Raw genomic sequence first — 15,141 nt, 5'->3', positions numbered from 1 at the left:
TTATGATGTCTGGTTCTGTTATAAGATTCAAACTGTGCATGCTGGAGGCATGGAGAATCAAAGGACCCTATGGAAAATCCCAGGAACTCTGGACAATATTTCTCACACTCTTCAGGCCAAACTGCACTTTTAGGAATAGACTGACAACTGTGCTGCTCCAAAGAGTGCCATATGAGGTCATTCTTACCCTTGGCCTTCAGGCTCTTACATGAGTCGACCTATAGCATGTAAATGATGGCCCTGTCCTGTTAGATTGTTTGAGAAATCTTGTTTTGTTTTTCCTTACTTCTCCCGTAATATTTGTATATCTGTGCACTTGTAATGCAACTGAGAAACTGTATTTCCTTTGGGGTCAAACAAAGTATCTATCTATCTGTTCACTTGAATTTAGAAGAATGAGGAGTGTCCTCATTTTGAAACCTATCAAATTTTGAAAGGCCTCAATAGAGTGGAGTGGAGAGGATGTTTCTAAAATTGTAAGTCTCTAAGACCAGAGGACACAACCTCAGAATACAGATATGTCCTTTTAGAATGGAGATGAGGAGGTATTTCTTTTGGTAAGAGTGATGAATGTGTGGAAGTCATTGCCACAAGTGGTTGCAGAGACCACGTCATTGGGTGTATAAAAAGGCAGAGGTTGATAGACACTTGGTTATTCAGAGTATGAAAGGGTATGGGGAAAAGTCAGGAGACTGGGGCTGAGAGAGAAAATGGATCAGCCATAATGAAATGGCTGAGCAGACTCGGTGGGCCAAATGGCTTATTCTGCTCCTATGTCTTATGATCTTATGCTCTATCACTTTGCCAAAGGGAGACTTGCAGACGAGTGGAGGGAAGGGACATCTTACACCGGCCTTTGTTCAGATGCATCTCCACCCTACCACCCAAGGAGTACAATACTGTCAACAGTCAGGACTTCAACAGTCTCACGCAAACAATGGCTGCTCTGAGTAAAGGTAATTTTTTTCATTTGAGCTTACCAAGTGCCAGATTACATTCATTCCAATGTATACTCACTGTCTGTGATATGCAGAAGAATGTCCTGACTGCCCATGCTCATTTCTTTTGAAATCTCTCTCTGACTACACAATCCAACATCACCTCAGGAACCATGGCGCACAGAATTTAGATATATAATTATAAACGTAACTTTAAAATAACAGAAATATTGGCTGATATTAATTAATTTTATTTTAATACTATAACCATGTAACATTAGTTCTTTGGGACATCATCTACTGTGCACTATGAAGGTCACTCCATCTATAATCTTGGGAGGAAACTGGCAAAATTAGAAAAATTTCAGTGTGTTTACCCCTCATAATTTTGTATACTTATATCAAATATCCTCTCATTCTCCAACGCATCAGTGGATGAATTCCTAACCTGTTCAGCCTCTCACTGTAGCTTAGATACTCAAGCCTCAGTTCTTATTTTTTCTAAATTCAAATCATTAAACTAATTCAAAGGATGACAGGAAAGTGAAAATTGAGTCTAATTTTTTGCTTACTTGAAGCGAGGCATGTACATATCACATGGTAGTGTGATGATACTTGCAATCACGTGTTTATACATAATGAGCTAGTTAATCAGCAAGAATGATTACTCAAAAATATATGTACAACATTACTCAAATATTCCTGAAATATTAAACACACAACACTCCTGTCTGCTTAGCGATAAATGCCAACAACAGATAATTAATCTCCAACTATATACACAGTGTATTATATAGTACAACTTCTATATACAGGTATTGTCAGGAGAGTAAATTTTAAACTGTCCCATTTAGGCCTAATGATTTACTCGCTGTGCTTTGTTACTCTAGTGGGGTAATATCTTTCCTGAACATGTACAGTATGTTCGTTCATCTCGGTGGTGAACACCTCCAGTTGCTGTGCTGATGAGACTGAAGATTGAGCCGATTCTGGCTGCTCCAGGGAACAGGCCTTTGGACTCAATCTGGTTCAGAACACTGTCGATTGCTTCTATTGTTTGCGTGATTGTCTAATGGCCTGCCAGAGTAGGCCCAAGCCGCGGTCTCAGTAGCATAGCAGCCAGAGCAGTTCACTGTGGAGAGATGAAGGAACATATATATTGATGGAGTGGCAGGGAAAGCAACTGGCACCTAATCAATGCACACACAATGCTGTAGGAACTCAGCAGACCAGGCAGTATCTATGAAAAGAGTAAACAATAAGATTTTCGGGCCGAGTCCCTTCATCTGGATTCACCAGTCCCATTTTTAAAATGGCTGCTCTCATTGAACGTAACTTTTTAATTAAACATTACCAAGTACCTAATTATGCACACTCCAGTGTTTGCTTAGGAACTGTTGGATGCAAATGTCCTGAATGCCCCACTCTCTTCTCAGTTGACATCCCTCTCCTGCAACGCAATCCAACATCCCCTCGGGAACTGTGGCACGCAGAATTTAGTCATTAAATTACAAAAGTAACTGAGAAATAACACAAACAACAACTGATGCTAATTAGCATTATTTAATACAATAAACAGATAACATTATTTCTTAAGGATACTTTACATCATGAAGGCACTCCATTTATAAACTTGTGAGAAAAGCAAGAGTTAAAATCTGTTTTACAAATAAATCCAAAACAAGAGATAGTCTTCAGATGCTGGAAATCCAAGCAACTCACACACAAAATGCTGGTGGAACTCAGCAGGTGAGTCAGCATCTATGGAAAAAAGTATAGTTGACGTTTTGTGCAGGGAATTCACAAATAATTCCAGTGCGTGTGAATAAAAATAATCCGCAATTGTCCACGACTTGGTTTCTGCCAGAGATGTGTGGTCCATTGGAAAGGTTTTCGAGGAATAGCTTGATTAATAACAATTTTGCATCCCAACCAATTCAAGATTACATTTAATCATTTCTTCGATAATTGTTTTCTGATCACATTGGAAAAGATTTGTACTTTGCCTGTGTCTTAATGCAGAATTTTCAATTTGAAACGAAATCTTGAATTAGTTAGAAGTCAAACAGCTGGTGGAAGCCCCTTAATAGTTACATTCTTTCCATCATAATTAATATTATTGTTGATATTAATGGTAATACTTCCATTAAAATTCATTATTCCACCATTGTAAATTTTACAATTTCCTGAATTAGAACTATTTATCGTTGAACCATCATTACCCTCTGTGCCGGACATATTGATTGAAGGTGTAATCAGTTTTTTAAGGTAACTATAAATGTATGAGAACAATGAAAATAGACGATTGAATAGCGAGCTTACAATTCTTCCAAAAATAATAGTCATCTTCAGGTCTTTTTCTCTGTTTGCTCAGGCACACAAGTTTTGTTCAATACGCAACAGAAGCAAATGTTGCTGTTTAAAGTGCAGTCCCAAAATGGAATAGAAACTTCTGGAAGCCCAGCTCACCAACTACGTCAGGGTTTGGGCTTGGTATGTATCCAGAGGTTTCTTAAATATGCCCGTCTTACCTGAATCAAGCAGATGGGGAATTCAGACGTATTAAACAGGACTCTGTTTAAAAATTGGATTCTGCCTAAGCAGGTTTATTATGTAAATTAATTCTGCTTATATGAATTATGTTTATAATAAAAAAGTTGTTTTTCTGTTCTGGCATAATAATTGGCATTTATAGAATGGTGTAATCTCAATCAACAAATGAGGGGCCAGAGTGATGTGGCAGTTACAGTTGCAGCCTCAGGTATCCAGCGACCAAGGTTGTATTGCACCACTGGTCTGCCAATGTGGATATTGAATCTTATACAGATATAGATATATAGAGAGTGAGATAGATTGATAGATACAAACATGTATTTGCTATGCTGTGTTCAGACTTGAAAATTGGAACAAATATTCTGTGCTGACTTCAACAAGGATGATTACCAGTACAAACTTGCAGAAATATCAGCAGCTTGCAGTCACTTTAAGTGAGGTGTTTGGAGACAATGGTGCCAAAAGTATGAGAGAAGCAAGGCAGATTTTACATGCTTTCAAATGGTGACTCATTACGAGAGCACAAGAAATTTTTCAGATTTTACTTCATATCTTTATCTTCACTATAGTTTTCTGACGTGTTCAGTGTTTCCAATATTGTCTCCTTTACTTCACTAAATACGCTTAACTTGTCATGATTGCATTGCAGTGTACAAGTTCTTAGTGTCCAAATATCACAGCTATTCATTCTTACACTTAATGAATGACATTTGACAGATATTCAGATTCATTTATTTATCACATGTGCATGTACAAATGTTTCCTATAAACATACTAATTTTCACCTTTAGCCCATAACCCCTTGTTCTAGTCTCACTCAGCCTGAGTGGAAAAAACTTCTCTGAATTTATTCTATGAATACCCTTTATAATTTTGTATACCAGTATCAAATCTCCTCTCATTCCCCTCCACATCAGTGGATAAATTCTTAAACTATTTGACCTTTCTCTATAGCTCAGATCTTCGGGCCTTGAGTTTTATTTTTTGTAAATTCATAACATTAAACTAATTTGAAAGGAAGAGATGAGAGTGCAAGTTGGGAGTCCAAATTTGTATTTACTCTAAGTGAGGTGTGGACATATTGCATGGTAGCGGTATGATGTATGCAATCTTGTGTTTATACGTAATGAATTATTTAAAGAGCAAAAATGATTACTCAAACAATATATATTAGATTAGATTAGATTCAAATTTATCGTCATTGTGCGGAATACAGATACAAAGCCAGTGAAATGCAATTAGCATCTGACCAGAAGTGCAACAGAATAGTATTATTTACAAAATAACTGCGAATAAAAAGTAAGTGCTACAGCATACAAATTTAAAAGAGGTCAGACAGTCCAATATTGCTTAGCACTGTGATGTGAGGTTCAGTAGGGTCACAGGCTCAGGGAAGAAGCTTTTCCTGAGACTGCTGGTGCAGGAGCAGAGGCTCCTATAGTGCCTACTGGATGGGAGGAGAGTAAAAAGTCCGTGGTTAGGGTGAGAAGCATCCTAAATATGCTTTTCGCGCTGCCCAGGCAGCGTTTATGGTAGATGTCCTCAATAGTGGGCAATTGGGTATGATAATCTGCTGGCAGTTTTCACCACACACTGGAGTGTGGAGTGCTTTGCGGTCCGATACTGAACAATTGCCATAGCACACTGAGATGCAGTTGGTGAGTATGCTCTCAATGGTACAGCGGTAAAAGTCCGTCAGTATCCTTGGAGAGAGGTGAACTTTCTTGATGCTCTGCAGGAAATACAGGCAATATTTAGCCTTTTTGATCAGGATGGAGTAGCTCAGGGACCAGGTGAGATCATCGGAAATGTGGACACCAAGGAATTTGAAGCCTGATACACAGTCTACTACAGCTCCATTGACGTAAATGGGGACATGAGTGTGGCCTCTAGCCTGCCTGATGTCCACAATAATCTCCTTGGTCTTCTGGGTGTTAAGGGCAAGGTTGTTACCAGCACAACACGTGGCCAGGTGCTGGACCTCGTCCCTGTAGGCCGTCTCGTTATCCCCTTTGAGCAGACAAACCACCGAGGTGTCGTCGGCTAACTTGATTATTGAGTTAGAACCGTATACAGGAATGCAGTCATAGGTGAAAAGGGAGTACAGAAGGGGGCACATCACAAGCCATACCTGCTTTTCTTGTGTAGACGTGAGTCATCAGACAAAAAGACCACAGCTCTAGCTCTCAGCAGATTACGAAACCTCCTGATTCACCCACAGATTTTGAGTTTGGTGTATGCAGCATGGTCTCATAGGCACACACTCATATACACAGGTTTTAATGAAATCAGTGACAGCTGAGGCATACTCATTCAGACTCGAAGATGGATCCTTGAATACAGTCCAGTCTATCAATTGAAAGTAATCCTCTAGGTGCTGCTCCATCTCCCATGTCCATACCTTCCTGGTCCTCACTACTGGTGCTGCGGTCTTCAGTCTTTGCCTATGCTCGGGGAGTAGAAATACAGCCAGGTGATCAGATTTTCAGGTCTGGGCATGGGATATCACGGTAGCACTTTAGATGGTGGTGTAACAGTGGTCCACTGTATTGGTTTCTCTGCTACTACAAGTGATTTGTTGGTAATAATTATTGAAAGACTTTTTCAAGCAGGCTTTGTTAAAATCACACAAAATGACAGGGATGCACTGTTTCATTCCTCTTCATTACGTCACTCAGATCATCCTGAGCCTGTTTAACATTGACCTGAGTTGGGGTGTACAACACTACCAAGATTCTAGAATGCCTACAAGATATCTTTTCTGAACCGATCAAGGTTGGATCAAAGTGTGGGAATAAAGGGAATCTTTTCTGGTTGACTGCCAGTAATTAGTAGTGTTCCACTTTATATGTCAGTGATTTGGATGATGGAATCAATGGCTTTGTGCAGTATGAAATTAAGTGGAGAGCAAATATTTTTGAGGAAATGGAGAGGCTACAGAAGGACTTCATGGAATAGGAGATTGGGCAAAGAAGTGGCAGGTGCAATACAATGTTAGGAAGTGTATGGTCATGCACTTTTGTAGAAGAAATAATAGCATATTCTAAATGGAGAGAAAATCTAAAAATCTGTGGAGCAAAAGTACTTGGGGTTCTTCTGCAGGTTTCCCTAAAGATTAATTTGCAAATGCAGGGGAAGGCAAATGTGATGTTAACATTCGTTTCAAGAGGACTAGAATATAAAACCAAGGATGTAATGTTGTGGCTATATGAAACACTGATGAGACCTCACTTGGAAAATTGGGCATGGTTTTTGGGCCCCTTATCCAAGAAGGGATGTGCTGAAATTGGAGAGGTTTCAAAGGAGTTTCACAAAACTTAATCCAGGATTGAATGGTTTGTCATTTGAAGAATGAATGGCAATAGTGTGCGTTTCTGGGAAAAATGTGGAAGGTGCAGGATATTTGTATTCCAAAAGTGAAGAAATGCTCATATTGCAAAATACTACAACCATGGCTAACAAGGGATGTCAAAGCTAATGCTAAAACAAAACTTAGTGGGAAGATAGAGGATTGGAAAGTTTTTCAAAACCTACAGAGAGCAACTAAAAGAATCATTGAAAGGGTAAAGATGAAATATGAAAGCAAGCTACCAAATAATATCAAAGTAGATAGTAAAAGCTTTTTCAAGTATGTAAGAAATAAAAGAGAGAGAGTGGATATAGGACCACTAGAAAATGAGGCTGGAGAAATAATAATGGGGATCAAGGAGATGGCAGATGAACTAAATGAGTATTTTGCATTTGTCTTCACTGTGGAAGACACTAGCAGTGTGTCAAATGTTGTAGTGTGTGAAGAAAAAGAAATGGGTGTAGTTACTATTACAAAGGGAGAAGGTGCTCAAAAAGATGAAAGACCTAAATGTACACAAGTCACCCAGACCAGATGAACTGCACCTTAGAGTTCTGAAAGAGGTAGCGTTGAGATACCTCAAGGAGATCTTGTGACTTTGTTGTGAGAATGATGTAATGGTTGTTTGGAGGTCACCTGATGTAATTTTCCCACCGATGAAGTCACGTGATGACATGTTCACCACGGGGATAAAAGGGAAGACCTCTGGTGACGCAGTTAGTTTTCCAGCTAGAACGTTCGTCAATTTCTTCATTTAGTTTCGTATTTGTTTTATGACGCAGTTTCATTTTTAAAACGGAGTGTACCTTCTGTTGCAAGGTACAATAGTGCTGGACTGGCAAATTCTGCTAGATTTGTTGATATATTTTTTTTTCAGTAGTATTGGAGAGCGAAGACTTCATCGAAGTACAGAATATGAAGGATTAAGAGAAGTCGGGAATGTTCGGCAGTTTAATAAAGAATCGACCTTTTTGAGTCTTCGTTGAAGAAGTAGTGACCTGCATCGAGATAACTCTTGCCAAAAGAGAAAGGTAGTTCATGCAAGATGCTCTCTAGAAATTAAGGTCAGTTGTTTTAAGCCCTTTATTTTCTTCATCGTGAAACCTTTGGAAAGAACCAGCAGGGAAGTTGTGTCTATGAAGAAATCCTTCTCCAGAGAAGTCTCTCCCAATTGAATGTATAAATCTGTTGGACTTTCGTATTTACCATTTCAAGAACTGTGTTTGACTTTACCGCTTTAAGAACTGTTTTGGAATTTATCGTTTTAAGAATCAGTACCGAGTGACAATTCGTTGAACGACCGCATAGCAGTTAACTTCTGGTTAAGGTTCTTATTTGTTTTTATTGTTTATCCATGTTTAATAAATGTTTGGTTGTTTTCATATAACCTGACTCGATTGATATTCATTGTTGCCAGTTACCTAACACAGCATTAGAAATGATCTTTCAAAATTCTGCTCCTATGTCTTATGGTGTTATGGACTTTCACGAAAATTATTCCAGGATTGATTGGCTTGTCATATGAGGAATGTTTGACAGCTCTGGGACAGTATTCTGGCCTAGCTGTAGAACCTCAGTATGCAGTCGTGATTGGGTTCATGAGTTCAACCAATTCTTCAACAGGTTTGACAATTGTCCTCTTGTTCAGACCCCCTCAGCACACCAGTCCAGGGGCCAAGACACCCCAAGCTTCCTCAGCACCAACTCATCTCCTTAATCCTCTCCCCTCCAGTTCAGCACGAGTGAACAACACAGGCTACCAGTGTCCACATCCCCTCTTTGCCCCCAGCTGCCATCCACACCGATTGCTATTACCCTGATCTTCATCTCCTGCAGCCCATGCCATCCACCACCTCCCCCTCCCCCACAGTCATCATGGGCTCAACTTCACTATTGAGCAGGTGAGAAGGGCTCTGGGGAATCTCAGAAATGGTAAACCATTGGGACCAGATGGGATGAACCTCAAGACCCTGATGGATTCTGCTGAGCAGTTGTGTGGAGTTCTCCAGCACACTTTCCATCTATGTCTTAGCCTCAAAATGGTCCTGACATTGTGTGTCCCCAGTACCCAAGAAAGGCCAACCAAAAGTCTTGAATGACTACCGTCCAGTGGCCCTGGTCACAGATATCATGAAAACCCGATAGAGGCTGGTTATGGCTTACTGCCAAACCCTGGTCAGATCAGCCCTTGTACCCTGCAGGAGCACGTTGGAGTCGAGGATGCTGTCACCTACCTGCTGAATAGAGTCTATTCCCATGTGGATAAGCAGGGCAGCACTGTGAGGATCATGATTTTCAATTTCTCGAGTGCCTTCAATACCATACAGCCCTCATTGCTGGGGGAAATGCTGTTTAATACAGTGGAATCGAGCAGAACACCAACACAGAGGCTGTGTACAAGAAGGGCCAGAATTTCTCCTACTTTCTGAGGAGACTGAGGTCCTTTGTAGTATGCAGGCCTCTCCTTCACACATTCTATCAGTCTATTATCATCACTACAATCTTATGCGGTGGTGCACTGGGGCAATGGTGTCAACACAGGTGATACCAACAGGTTTAATAAACTGCTTATGACATCTGGCTCTGTTATAAGATTCAAACTGTGCATGCTGGAGGCATGGAGGATCAAAGGACCCTATGGAAAATCCCAGGAACTCTGGACAATATTTCTCACACTCTGCAGGCGAAACTGCACTTTTAGGAATAGACTGACAACTGTGCTGCTCCAAAGAGTGCCATATGAGGTCATTCTTACCCTTGGCCATAAGACTCTACAATGAGTCGACCTATAGCAGGAAAATGACGGCCCTGTTCTGCTAAATTGTTTGAGAAATCTTGTTTTATTTTGCCTTACTTCTCCTGTAATATTTGTATATCTGTGCACTTGTAATGCAACTGAGACACTGTATTTCCTTTGGGGTCAAACAAAGTAGCTATCTATCTGTTCACTTGAATTCAGAAGAATGACAAGTGTCCTCATCTTGAAACCTATCAAATTTTGAAAGGTCTCGATAGAGAGGAGTGGAGAGGATGTTTCCAAAAGTGTAAGTCTCTAAGACCAGAGGACACAACCTCACAATAGAGATATGTCCTTTAGAATGGAGATGAGGAGGGATTTATTTTGGTAAGAGGGATCAATGTGTGGAAGTCATTGCCACAAGTGGTTGCAGAGACCACGTCATTGGGTGTATATAAAGGCAGAGGTTGATAGACACTTGGTTATTCAGGGTATGAAAGGGTATGGGGAAAAGTCAGGAGACTGGGGCTGAGAGAGAAGATGGATCAGCCATGATGAAATGGCTGAGCAGACTCGATGGGCCAAATGGCTTATTCTGCTCCTATGTCTTATGATCTTATGCTCTATCACTGCCAGAGGGAGACTTGCAGACGAGTGGAGGGAAGGGATATCTTACACCAGCTTTTGTTCAGATGCATCTTCACCCTACCACCCAAGGAGTACAAAACTGTCAACAGTCAGGACTTCAACGGTCTCACGCAAACAATGGCTGCTGTGAGTAAAGGTAATTTTTTTCATCGGAGCTTACCAAGTGCCAGGTTACATTCACTCCAATGTATACTCACTGTCTGTGGTATGCAGAAGAATGTCCTGACTGCCCGTGCTCATTTCTTTTGAAATCTCTTACTACACAATCCAACATCACCTCAGGAACCATGGCGCACAGAATTTAGATATATAATTACAAAAGTAACTTTGAAATAACACAAATATTGGCTGATGTTAATTAATTTTACTTTATTTTAATACTATAACCATGTAACATTAGTTCTTTGGGACATCATCTACTGTGCACTATGAAGGTCACTCCATCTATAATCTTGGGAGGAAACTGGCAGAATTAGAATAATTTCAGTGTGTTTACCCCTCATAATTTTGTATACTTATATCAAATATCCTCTCATTCTCCAACGCATCAGTGGATGAATTCCTAACCTGTTCAACCTCTCACTGTAGCTTAGATACTCAAGCCTCAGTTCTTATTTTTTCTAACTTCAAATCATTAAACTAATTCAAAGGATGACAGGAAAGTGAAAATTGAGTCTAATTTTTTGCTTACTTGAAGCGAGGCATGTACATATCCCATGGTAGTGTGATGATACTTGCAATCACGTGTTTATACATAATGAGCTAGTTAATCAGCAAGAATGATTACTCAAAAATATATGTACAACATTACTCATATATTCCTGAAATATTAAACACACAACACTCCTGTCTGCTTAGCGATAAATGCCAACAACAGAGAATTAATCTCCAACTATATACACAGTGTATTATATAGTACAACTTCTATATACAGGTATTGTCAGGAGAGTAAATTTTAAACATTCCCATTTAGGCCTAATGAGTTACTCGCTGTGCTTTCTTACTCTAGTGGGGTAATGTCTTTCCTGAACGTGTACAGTATGTTCGTTCGTCTCGGTGGTGAACAGCTCCAGTTGCTGTGCTGATGAGACTGAAGATTGAGCCGATTCTGGCTGCTCCAGGGAACAGGCCTTTGGACTCAGTCTGGTTCAGAACACTGTCGATTGCTTCTATTGTTTGCGTGATTGTCTAATGGCCTGCCAGAGTAGGCCCAAGCCGCGGTCTCAGTAGCATAGCAGCCAGAGCAGTTCACTGGGGAGAGATGAAGGAACATATATATTGATGGAGTGGCAGAGAAAGCAACTGGCACCTAATCAATGCACACACAATGCTGTGGGAACTCAGCAGACCAGGCAGCATCTATGAAAAAGAGTAAACAATCAGGTTTTCGGGCCGAGTCCCCTCATCTGGATTCACCAGTCCCACTTATAAAATGGCTGCTCTCATTGAACGTAACTTTTTAATTAAACATTACCAAGTACCTAATTATGCACACTCCAGTGTTTGCTTAGGAACTGTGGCATGCAAATATCCTGAATGCCCCATTCTCTTCTCAGTTGACATCCCTCTCCTGCAACGCAATCCAACATCCCCTCAGGAACTGTGGCACGCAGAATTTAGTCATTAAATTACAAAAGTAACTGAGAAATAACACAAACAACAACTGATGCTAATTAACATTATTTAATACAATAAACAGATAACATTATTTCTTAAGGATACTTTACATCATGAAGGCACTCCATTTATATACTTGTGAGAAAAGCAAGAGTTAAAATCTGTTTTACAAATAAATCCAAAACAAGAGATAGTCTTCAGATGCTGGAAATCCAAGCAACTCACACACAAAATGCTGGTGGAACTCAGCAGGTGAGTCAGCATCTATGGAAAAAAGTATAGTTGACGTCTTGTGCGGGGATTTCACAAATAATTCCAGTGCGTGTAAATAAAAATAATCCGCAATTGTCCACGACTTGGTTTCTGCGAGAGATGTGTGGTCCATTGGAAAGGTTTTCGAGGAATAGCTTGATTCATAACAATTTTGCATCCCAACCAATTCAAGATTACATTTAATCATTTCTTCGATAATTGTTTTCTGATCACATTGGAAAAGATTTGTACTTTGCCTGTGTCTTAATGCAGAATTTTCAATTTGAAACTAAATCTTGAATTAGTTAGAAGTCAAACAGCTGGTGGAAGCCCCTTAATAGTTACATTCTCTCCATCATAATTAATATTATTGTTGATATTAATGGTAATACTTCCATTAAAATTCATTATTCCACCATTGTAAATTTTACAATTTCCTGAATTAGAACTATTTATCGTTGAGCCATCATTACCCTCTGTGCCGGACATATTGATTGAAGGTGTAATCGGTTTTTTAAGGTAACTATAAATGTATGAGAACAATGAAAATAGACGATTGAATAGCGAGCTTACAATTCTTCCAAAAATAATAGTCATCTTCAGGTCTTTTTCTCTGTTTGCTCAGGCACACAAGTTTTGTTCAATATGCAACAGAAGCAAATGTTGCTGTTTAAAGTGCAGTCCCAAAATGGATTAGAAACTTCTGGAAGGCCAGCTCACCAACTACGTCGGTGTTTGGGCTTGGTATGTATCCAGATGTTTCTTAAATACGCCTGACTTACCTGAATCAAGCAGATGGGGAATTCAGACATATTAAACTAGTCTCTGTTTAAAAGTTGGATTCTGCCTAAACAGGTTTATTATGTAAATTAATTCTGCTTATATGAATTATGTTTATAATAAAAAAAGTTGTTTTTCAGTTCCGGCATAATAATTGGCATTTAAAGGTTGCTGTAATCTTAATCAACAAATGGGGTGCAAGAGTGATGTGGCAGTTACAGTTGCAGCCTCAGGTATCCAGCGACCAAGGTTGTATTGCACCACTGGTCTGCCAATGTGGATATTGAATCTTCTACAGATATATATTTATAGAGAGTGAGATAGATTGATAGATACAAACATGTATTTGATATGCTGCTATGCTGTGTGTTCAGACTTGAAAATTGGAACAAATATTCTGTGCTGACTTCAACAAGGATGATTACCAGTACAAACTTGCAGAAATATCAGCAGCTTGCAGTCACTTTAAGTGAGGTATTTGGAGACAATGGTGCCAAAAGTATGAGAGAAGCAAGGCAGATTTTACAAGCTTTCAAATAGTGGCTCATTACGAGAGCACAAGAAATTTTTCAGATTTTACTTCATATCTTTATTTCTCACTATAGTTTTCTGACGTGTTCAGAGTTTCCAATATTGTCTCATTTACTTCACTAAATACGCTTAACTTGTCATGATTGCATTGCAGTGTATAAGTTCTTAGTGTCCAAATATCACAGCTATTCATTCTTACACTTAATGAATGACATTTAACAAAGGTATTCAGATTCATTTATTTATCACATGTGCATGTACAAATGTTTCCTATAAACATTCTAACTTTCACACTTAGCCCATAACCTCTTGTTCTAGTCTCACCCAGCCTGAGTGGAAAAAACTTGCCTGAATTTATTCTATGAATACCTTTTATAATTTTGTATACCAGTATCAAATCTCCTCTCATTCTCCTCCACGTCAGTGGATAAACTCTTAAACTATTTGACCTTTCTCTATAGCTCAGATCTTCAGGTCTCGATTTTTATTTTTTGTAAATTCATAACATTAAACTAATTTGAAAGGAAGAGATAAGAGTGCAAGTTGTGAGTCCAAATTTGTGTTTACTCTAAGTGTGGCGTGCACATATTGCATGGTAGTGGGATGACGCATGCAATCTTGTGTTTATACGTAATGAATTATTTAAAGAGCAAGAATGATTACTCAAACAATATAGATTAGATTAGATTCAAATTTATTGTCATTGTGCTGAATACAGATACAAAGCCAGTGAAATGCAATTAGCATCTGACCAGAAGTGCAACAGAATAGTATTATTTACAAAATAACTGCGAATAAAAAGTAAGTGCTACAGCATACAAATTTAAAAGTGCTGAGACAGTCCAATACTGCCTAGCGCTGTGATGTGAGGTTCAGCAGGGTCACAGCCTCAGGGAAGAAGCTTTTACTGAGACTGCTGGTGCGGGAGCAGAGGCTACTGTAGTGCCTACTGGATGGGAGGAGAGTAAAAAGTCCGTGGTTAGGGTGAGAAGCATCCTTGAATATGCTTTTCGTGCTGCCCAGGCAGCGTTTATGGTAGATGTCCTCAATAGTGGGCAACTGGGTGTGATAATCCGCTGGGCAGTTTTCACAACACACTGGAGTGTGGAGTGCTTTGCGGTCCGATACAGAACAATTGCCATAGCACACTGAGATGCAGTTGGTGAGTATGCTCTCAATGGTACAGTGGTAAAAGTCCGTCAGTATCCTTGGAGAGAGGTGAACTTTCTTGATGCTCTGCAGGAAATACAGGTGCTATTGAGCCTTTTTGATCAGGATGGAGGAGTTCAGGGACCCGGTGAGATCATCGGAAATGTGGACACCAAGGAATTTGAAGCTTGATGCACGGTCCACTGTAGCTCCGTTGATGTAGATTAGGACATGAGTGTGGCCTCTAGCCTGCCTGATGTGCACAATAATCTCCTTGGTCTTCTGGGTGTTAAGGGCAAGGTTGTTACCAGCACAACACGCAGCCAGGTGCTGGACCTCGTCCCTGTAGGCTGTCTCGTTATCCCCTTTGAGCAGGCAAACCACTGAGGTGTCGTCGGCTAACTTGATTATTGAGTTAGAACCGTATACAGGAATGCAGTCATAGGTGAAAAGGGAGTACAGAAGGGGGCACATCACAAGCCATACCTGCTTTGCTTGTGTAGACGTGAGTCGTCAGACAAAAAGACCACAGCTCTAGCTCTCAGCAGATTATGAAACCTCCTGATTCACCCACAGATTTTGAGCTT

General features: G+C 39.8%; 1 long non-coding RNA gene across 1 annotated transcript; it reads left to right on the top strand.

The window, feature by feature from the left end:
- Window positions 1–832: 832 nt before the first annotated feature.
- Window positions 833–7,877, top strand: LOC140196095 (uncharacterized). The gene is made up of 3 exons (XR_011885614.1): window positions 833–956; window positions 3,313–3,431; window positions 7,721–7,877. It is a non-coding gene; the product is annotated as an uncharacterized lncRNA (long non-coding RNA).
- The last annotated feature ends 7,264 nt before the right edge of the window (window positions 7,878–15,141 follow it).

The sequence above is a fragment of the Mobula birostris genome, chromosome 4 (assembly GCF_030028105.1).
Source record: "Mobula birostris isolate sMobBir1 chromosome 4, sMobBir1.hap1, whole genome shotgun sequence".
In the NCBI taxonomy this organism is placed as follows: Eukaryota; Metazoa; Chordata; class Chondrichthyes; order Myliobatiformes; family Myliobatidae; genus Mobula; species Mobula birostris.
This window is presented reverse-complemented; position numbering and strand designations above follow the sequence as displayed.